This window comes from Dermacentor albipictus, chromosome 1 (genome assembly GCF_038994185.2).
Source record: "Dermacentor albipictus isolate Rhodes 1998 colony chromosome 1, USDA_Dalb.pri_finalv2, whole genome shotgun sequence".
Classification (NCBI taxonomy): Eukaryota; Metazoa; Arthropoda; class Arachnida; order Ixodida; family Ixodidae; genus Dermacentor; species Dermacentor albipictus.
In genome coordinates, this window is record NC_091821.1 from 441,400,144 (window position 1) to 441,409,410 (window position 9,267).

Below are 9,267 nucleotides of genomic sequence, written 5' to 3' on the forward strand. Positions count from 1 at the left end.
CAGTGTTTAGAGCGGCTGTAGTTTTCACTTTTCTGGATTCAAGAAAACTGCGCCAGCTAGAAAAATGCAGACCATACTGGGCTTTTCTGCACCGTAACACTTGTACTAGTTTATAGCTTTAGAATAAACAATTTGTGATAAACATAAACCTAGCTCATGAAAAGGCCGCAAGCAAACACGATGGTTGAGAGGCGTAGCTGTGACTGTCGTTTCTTCTGCACCGCCATGCGGTGCCAAAACATCATCACCCTTAATGCAGCCTGGAAATGGCACAAACACTAACAGAGCATTGAAATTCGCCATGTGCTCCATCGCTTTAGCTAAGAACAATCCAAGACCACTACTTTTCATCGAATCGAATTTTCATTCTAGTCGGATCTGATGTTCTCGATTGTGACTTTGTGTTTTGTGGTAAGATTTGTCACTGCGTCAAGCTTTAAATGTAGGAAAAAAGTAAATCACCGAGCCTAACAGCCACTTTACTTTCCACGATAATGTGAAAATATCTGCACTAAACATGGGTCACTGACAAAGTTTTCAGCTGCAAGATGAAGCATGCTACATGTGCTCAGTGCAATAAAAAGGCGCTTTTATATATTTCAAATAGGGGTGTCAACAACATTTTAGTAACAAATTTGCATGCGTCAGATATTGAATGTTTTGTAATTGTTGTGCGTTCAGCGTGTATCCAGTCTATTTGCACGCGGTGACATGAGAGGCCATGGCGCTAGGTAAACCTCTGCAGGTTCCATTAAATTGCTTCTCTCCCTCAAATGACCTTTATATTACAAAAAAACCTTAAGCGTAGATTAGCCGGCTTATAGAACTGAAGTTTACTGAAAGAACAACTTGTTGGCTTCGTTTTTTTAAAGGACGGTAATAATAATTACATATATAAGGCATGGACGTGGCTAATGGGTAAACTCTTATGCTTGTCAAGTAACAAGCTTAAGTGGGACCCTTTTAGCAATTAGAGCTCCTCCTTAGCTACTTGCCGCCAACCCCTCACCTGGTTTACCCGAGCACAAGATGTGCCATTGTTGATTGGGCTGTGACAGAAAAATACATCATCTAGTACGAATTGTCATTGCAATTGGAGGCATATTTCACTATCTAAAATTTTGCTGCAGATAACACAGCACAAAGTGTGCTTTTTTGTGACGAGCTAGAAACCTGTACCCATTAGTAACACTCAAGAAACAAGAAGCACAAAACGGTATTGAATGTTTTAATTTCCTGGAGCCTTGCTCCTGAATAAGCACGACAAATTGGCATATCCTTCTAATGTAAAATTTTTTGTCTTCACACGTGAAATTTACCATTGCGCACTTGAGAAAGGGCATGACATGGTATTCAAATGGTGGCCATGTCATTGTGGTATCCTTGGAAGCGAGCAAGCCGACCGAGCCGCTCCATCTTCACATAGCAGTGGCGATTGTGTCGCTATCCCACTATCAAGAACAGACGAAACGGGAAAGGTCAATTCGCTTGCTTGCGAGCTTACGTTGGCCCAACCGAATTCGGCAGACTTTAAAAACCAGCGCCTTTGCTCCCTGGATCATGATCTGAAGCTCTGACTTACACACGGTTCATCCGTCGCCTATGGTTTAGAGTAGCCTTTACCAATGTACTCTTACCTCATCAGAATGGCCACAAGTCTATATTGTGAAGTTTGCGGATGTAAAGAGACGATAACCCACCTTTTGGGGGATTATCGTTGCTTCGATGCACAAAGTCATCAGGACCGCGCTCAACAGGATTGACAACCGCTCCCTTAGGAAGGCGGAATTCTTGAACCCTACTTAGTTCCAGGGTGGGCTCCAAATTCCTAGGATGGAGACAATCGATGAGCACAAGCGATCATCATGTCGTTGTCAGGGCGAATGTCGCCCACATCAAAAATGGGCAGGATAAAAGCGTCGGTGTCATGCATGTCATATTCAAGGCTCTCGACTCGACAACGGGAGAGGCAGTCGGCGTCCTTGTGCAAGCAGTACGACTTGTATTAAACAGCAAATGCATATTCTTGGAGCCGTACCGCCCTTCTAACCAATCGTCCAGTGGGGCTTTTAAATTACGAGAGCCAGTACAAGGTGCGGTGATCGATAACGGCGGAAAATGTGGGGCCGTAAATATAGGGGCGAAATTTCGCTACTGCCCAAACTAACGCCAGGCACTTGAGTAATTGAAAAATTCCTGTTGCTTGACGACAGGAGGCTGCTGGCATATGCAATTACGCGCTTTGCGTTACGCTGCTAGTGAACGAGTAGAGTCCCAATTATATGGCCACTGCCATCCGTGTGATATTCAACGGTGGCAGAGGGATCATGATGAGCCAGCAATGGGGTGCAGTAAGCAAGCGTACGGTGGCAGAGCAGGCTTTGGTTTTGGCAAGGTCCCCTGCGAAAGCAACATCCTTCTTAAGTAAGCCAGTAAGTGGGCGAGTGCTGTCGGCGAAATTTTTCTGAAAATTTTAAATATGAGCCCAGTCTAACAAAGGTTCTTACGTCTGTTGTGGAAGACAGGGAAGGAAAGTTGTGGACAGCGCGGATCTCGCCTGTGTCGTGCTGAACGCCAGCGGCAGTGAAGCGATAGATGGCCAGAAACGGCAGTTTGCTGAATTCAATTCTAGGCCGACGCATCTGAAAACAGCGAAAATGACTGACAAACACGTTAGATGACTTGTGACAGTTCATTAAAATAATGTCACCTTGTCTAGATGACTCAGATATGTAGTTCATTTATAACCACGAACTAACGCGGACGAACAGCAGGTGAGGATGGAATAACAGTCGATTTATTCAAATATGGAGGAGACGTAATGCTTGGAAAACTGGCGGGTCTCTATTCTAAGTGTTTGTTGACTGCAAGGGTCCCAGAATACTGGAAGAATGTAAATATTATGGTAATCCACAAAAAGGGACACGTTAAAGACTTGAAAAATTATAGGCGCGTTAGCTTGCAACCAAGTATTATATAAAATATTCACCAAGCTAATTTGCAATAAAATAAGGGCAACACTGGACTTCAGCCAAACAAGGGAACAGGCTGGCATCAGGAAGAGGTACTCTACAATGGATCACATCCATGTCATTAATGAGGTGATGGAGAAATCCACAGAGTACAATCAGCCTCTAAATATGGCTTTCATAGATTACGAAGAGGCATTTGATTCAGTAGAGATACCAGCAGTCATAGAGGGATTACGTAATCAAGGAGCACAGACCACCTACGTAAATATCTTGTCGATCATCTAGAGATACCACAGCTACCCTAATTCTGCATAAGGAACGCTGGAAAGGGTGTAAAGAAAGGGTTCATACAAGGAGACGCAATATCTCCAATGCTATTCACGGCATTCTTGGAAAAAGCATTCAAGCTATTAAACTCGGAAGGGTTAGGATTAAGGATCGACGCCGAATATCTCAACCTTCGGTTTTCCGATGGCATTGTTCTATACAGCAATACTCCAGACGAGTCAGAACAAATGATTGAGGACCTAAAGAGAGAGATTGCAGGAGTGGGGTTGAAGAATAGTATGCAGGAGCGCAAACCTATTGATGAATAGCCGGGCAAGGGAACCAGAGTTCGGGATCACCAGTCAGCTACTAGATTCTGTGAAGGATGAAGGAGTACGTTTACTTAGGTCAAATAATCACATGGAACCTTGAGCATGGAAAGGAAATTCAGAAAAGAATAAAAATCGATTGAATTGCATACGGCAGACATTGACAGCTCCTGACTGTAAGCTTACCATTATCATTGAAAAGGAAGGTGTACAAATAGTGCCTTCTACCAGTGCTGACATATGGGGCAGAAACTTGGAGACTCACAACGAAGCTTGAGAACAAGTTAAGGACCGCGCAAAGAGCAAAGGAATGAAGTATGCTAGGCATAACGTTAACAGACAGAAAGAGAGCGGTTTCGATTAGGGAGCAAACGGGTATAGCCGGTATTCCGATTGAGATTAGGAGAAAAAAGATGGAGCTGGGCAGGTCATGTAACACGCAGGTTAGATAACCGCTGGACTATTAGGGTTACAGAATGGGTACCAAGAAAAGGGAAGCACGGTCCAGGATGGCAGAAGACTAGGTGGGGCGATGGAATTAGGAATTCACGGGTGCTAGTTGGAGTCGACTGGCGCAGAACAGAGGTGATTGGAGATCGCAGGTAGAGGCCTTAGTGCTACAGTGGGCATAAAATTGGCTGGTGATGATGGACTGCATCATTCTTTCAATGGTTGCCGAGGTACCGCAAGGGCCGAAGGGCAAACATTTGAATTATTAGAGGCCGTCAGGTGTAATGAAGGCAGTTTCCTCACGGTGGATGTCATATACCGACATTTGACAATAGCCTGATTGAAGGTTTATCGACGAAAAGTACTTGGCTCCATGCTAGCTGTCGAATGCGCCATGAGTACGCGGCAACCGCAGAATTTCTTGCGCGTCATATTGTTGAAGACAAAATCGCCAGTTGACGTCCTTTGTGCAGACAAGCACAACAGCGGACTTCCTCGGTCTGCTTAATTGCTCGATAACGCCTTTAGACAACATGTCATCGCTTCTCTTTGTGCCACTTGTCGTTCAACATGTGAAACACGGTACGGATGTCGGTGTATCGTATTGGCCGCTTCGCTGAATATGTGATCGGTGACGGTGTCTGGGCTAAAGTGTGGCCGTCAAGGTCAAGAATGTCGCCGTAAGTTTCGAATAGATGACAGAGGTCAGCAGCTTGTGCTGAAGGAAGGTCAGGCAGAATCAGCTGGCTAGGTTCGTCTGCGACTAGAGTTGGCGAATCGGAGGTTCCCGTAGAGGGCGACGAAACTTCGGCTTCAAGCGCCGATAACTAGAAATTGTTGAAAGCCAAGATGTCACCCGAAGGCATCCCTCCGGGAACAATTTAAGTCGAATGGTGAAAATTAAGGGGAGGGCGCGAAATCTGATTGCCTTGAACAGTTAGAATGGTATAGGGAACGGCCAGATTGCTTTCAGCCAGTATGTCAGCGGTGGGACATAGCACATAGCCGATGTCAAGAACAGATGGAATTGACATTACAGTGACGTACGCAGGGGCTTGAAGCGGGAGGCGGATCTCTTCGGGAGCGCATAACTGTGGTTCTTTCACTGGTGGACTGTAGGAGTCATAGGGTAGTTCAAGCTGAATGAGACTCGACGCGCAGACTAAAGGGGCTGAATGGGACAATAAAAGTCTAACGCCAGTATAATTTCATAAGGTCATTGTTCTAAAACGGCACACAAAACATCGGTTAGGCGCCCCGCGGCACCAGTGCGAGAAGTGCACATACCAAGCAGGGAAGGCGCTACTCCGTCGGCGAGGCGGAGTGTGTGCCAAGCAGCTTGATGGGAGAACATTGTTCAGGTATCGGCCCAATCGGGAACTGATCACGGATATGTGCGCGCCTCTGTAAATGAGTGTTGTGAGTCTGACGCCATCGAGCACAACGTCCGTGAACTTCGGTGCGGTCGGCAAAGTCAACAGAAGATTCCGCGGTCAAGTCATTCATTCATGCAGCGTCACCTTCGGGAGCTACATTGCTTAGTTTCCGGAAACGGGCGTTGGTGCAGCATCGGGCCGGGTGCGCGACGAGCCTACGACGATAGGGACGATGGCTGAAGAGCTGGTAGCGAACGGGACTGGCGACGTCGGAATAACAAAGACATATACTGTCCCAATCGGCACAAGCATCATTGTTTGGCTGTTGTGGTTCAAATGGAGGCTGGTATAATGACGCTGTCTTTGTTCGGAACGATAATAACTGGCCAATGGCAGGTGCAGAGGCACACTCGCAGTACGTGTATTACAGTGGAGAGGAACGTGACCGAAACGTCGCCAGGCAAATGAGATTGGCCGATCGGCTGCGGTTCGCCACTCGCATTGATGTTGGTAGCGTGAATGATACCACTGACCAATGGATGGACAAGGCACATCAGACAGCTGTGCAGAGACAACGGCGCATACAAGATTAACTCCAAGATCAGCGAGCTCTTCGCGGACTATTGCCTGCGCAAATGGTACTGTAAGCAAGTTCGGTTCACTGCGGCGGGAAAAATGGGCTGCAGGAGCCATGATTTCAACTTGCCGCCACGCTATCTGGGTCAGGTCGTCTGGTGACAGTCGCTGCATTTCTACCTTGTCGTCACAAGAAGATGTCACAGCTGTGTTTGGCAGACGTGCGAACGGTGTTGCAATGGCCGCATTTGGTGTGCTAAAAACTATGACACTCCTTTATGATGTCCCAAACTGTTTCACAATTTTTTGCACTTGAGCAGTTTGAAAGCATCGTCAGCAATCCTCTTGAGTACATGCCCAACCTTGTCTGACTAAGTCATATCACTATCAGCCTTACGGCGCGTCCTGGATGTAATAGTCGTATGATCCTACTGACGTTTGGACGCGGGCCGCTAGTTATTCCTTAACGTCGTTCTTCCGCCCGGCGTAACGGCAGAACAATTATCTCAGCTTCTGCTTGACCATGTCCCAGTCATTAAGCCCTTGCTCGTGGTTACCATACCACACGTTCGCCATGTCTTGTAAGCAGAACACCAAGTTATCCAACAGAATCGTCAGATCCCATTTGTTGTGGGCACTTACACGCTCATACGTGGCGATCTAATCTTTCATGTCGAGGTTTTCGGTGCCGCAGAATGTCCCTAGATCCCGTGGATGAGCTACAACCACATTCGGGGTAGTAGGCGTCGACGTGGGCTGTGCCGTTCAGGGACCTCTTTCGGCCTTCATGTTTTCAAGTCAGAAGTGATGACCACTTGGAAGCTCCATTGTTGTCTCTCGTGGGTACCTCGCACCACTCACCAAATTGTTACGTTGAGGAAGTTACATGTAAAGGTGTAGTAACAATATTCACAAGAAAGGCAACGATGCATAAACAAGATGGCCGTCGAGGCCAATTGCACCTCTACATGTGAACTCCTCTTGTTCTGACCAGCGCCACTCTTCGTGACGCCTTAGCAATATTTTAGCAGTGAGTGGATGTACAGGAGAGCCATTTAGCTAGGTTGCCTCAGCTATCCGTACACGAACGATTGTAGATAGATGAGGAACTGGTGCTCCATTGCGACGCTTGACCATATGAAGAAGTCGCTGTACCACAACGAGCCGCAATACGGCGTACAATAGTTGATGGGTTCAATAGATTACTACGGTTGCACTGAAGCAGACTAGGCATCCAATGCACGTGTTGTTAGTATGGTCGTGCACTTAATTTTGCAGCTTATTAAAGAAACTCGCTTCCTTACATAGTTGATACATTATTGTGAACCTACATCGCGTGCTTACGCTATTATGAACCACAATGAGCTTACAGATACGGTCTAGCAATCTTTACTGAAGAAGCGAATGTTCCTTGTGTAACTTAAGCATTGAATATAAAAACATTACAACGCGGAATTGAATGGAGGCAGTGGTAAAGAACAATGTGGTACATTAAAAGAAACAACTAAAAGGTTACTTTGCGCAGGAACTATCAATTGGAAATGATGCATTACGCGACCACGTGCAGCAGGTAACCGTGTACTCTGGAAGGGCACTCGGTCCAGTGTGCTCAGGATAAAGCGGTGATTTGTTGATTTTGTTATTTTCAGAGGACTGTTCATAGGCTGCCACCCACTACATGCGTCCAAGTTCACACAGTGCAGGCGAAAAACCTTAGAGGTCCTCATACATCATTCGAATGACTGAAAAGTAATAAGCATTAAGAGATGTCATCATTCAATGATTATTTATTGGCATGCGTACGAACTGACAGAATACGATGAGAATACGTTATGAGAATACGATGTGCTCATCCTGTCCAACTTCGCATGTGTACGGCCGCTTTGTATTAGTCTGCGATGTTACGTGAGCTTATCCAAAACGCCACAGCACAAAAACTTGTTGAAGTTTACGTTTATCGCAATTAAATAAGACATATGAGAGCTACAGCTATTACAATATAGTAGACGATGCAGCTGCTGTTGTAAAACTTACTACACACTGACCACGCCTCTTATCCTAAATGACAGCATACAGATAAATATACCATAGGTACGAAATGGGACGGCAAAAGTGCTACTGGCATTGGCTTTCTCTGAGCCTCTCAGTCCTTATCGGTATATTATTTTGCTCATATATGTAACCAATGTACTTTGAATTTTCGGCACGTTCGCATAGGAACATTTCAACACTATATAATCAGGTATAAATCTCCAATAAAAACATAACAGCTCGTGTCGTGCACCTACAAGAATCATACACGGGACTACTTATTAGCAATCACTGCAGTTCTACTTCTTCAGCTCTCTTCGCCTCCATTCTGTCCGTACCCGCCGTGGCTGCTTAGTGGCTATGGCGTCGGGCTTCTAAGCACTAGGTCGCGGGATCGCTTCCCGGCCACGAGGCCCGCATTTCGATCATGGCTAAATGTGAAAACACCCGTATACTTGGATTTAGGGGCATGTTAAAGAACCCCAAGTGGTCCACGTTACTACAGAGTCCCCTACTACGGCATACCTCATAATCAAATCGTGGTTTTGGCACGTAAGACCACATAACTTATATTAATTTATTTATTCTTTCCACGTGTATCCCTATCCTTTTACCTAAGTTGCAGTGTAACAAGCCAGACACAAGCGTCCCCTGCCAACCTCTCCACCTTTCCTGTAATTGAAATTTCCCACTTAGACAGTCTTGTTTTTAACAAGCGTCTTCTTTTTAGCCTCTTCATATTGTTTCAATAGTTCCCCATTTTCAATACTTCAGTGCGCACGAGACTTTTACAAGAGTTCTGCCGCAGCACAGGTGGGAGAAGAGGCACAATCAAAAGGGCGCAATCCATATTCCTGGGTTTAAGTTCTTCTCCTGCTATATGGAATGGCACGCTGAAAAAAAATGTATTTGAGGCGTCCAATCCGTGCATTTGTCCTTGACAAATGTAGGCAGCGAATCATGAAATTTCATAAAATGTAGAATCACAATTGGCACGGAACATTCAAGAACTCTGTTCTTGTGGCAAACTACATGCGGTTGCAATAAAAACTCAGAAGAGTGACGTGTTTCTTTAACTATTTGGTTGCGAACAATACTATGCGGGCACTTGTTTCTTGCTATAGCACAGGTGAAACTTAAGTATACAAACGCAAGCAAAAAATATTTGACTATGTGCTATATGTGTGCTATATGGCGTTTGGAAGGTAAGCATTCAAACCGCGCTTCAAAAAGTCATTTAAGATGTAAGTTGGTCTTTAGGAATTC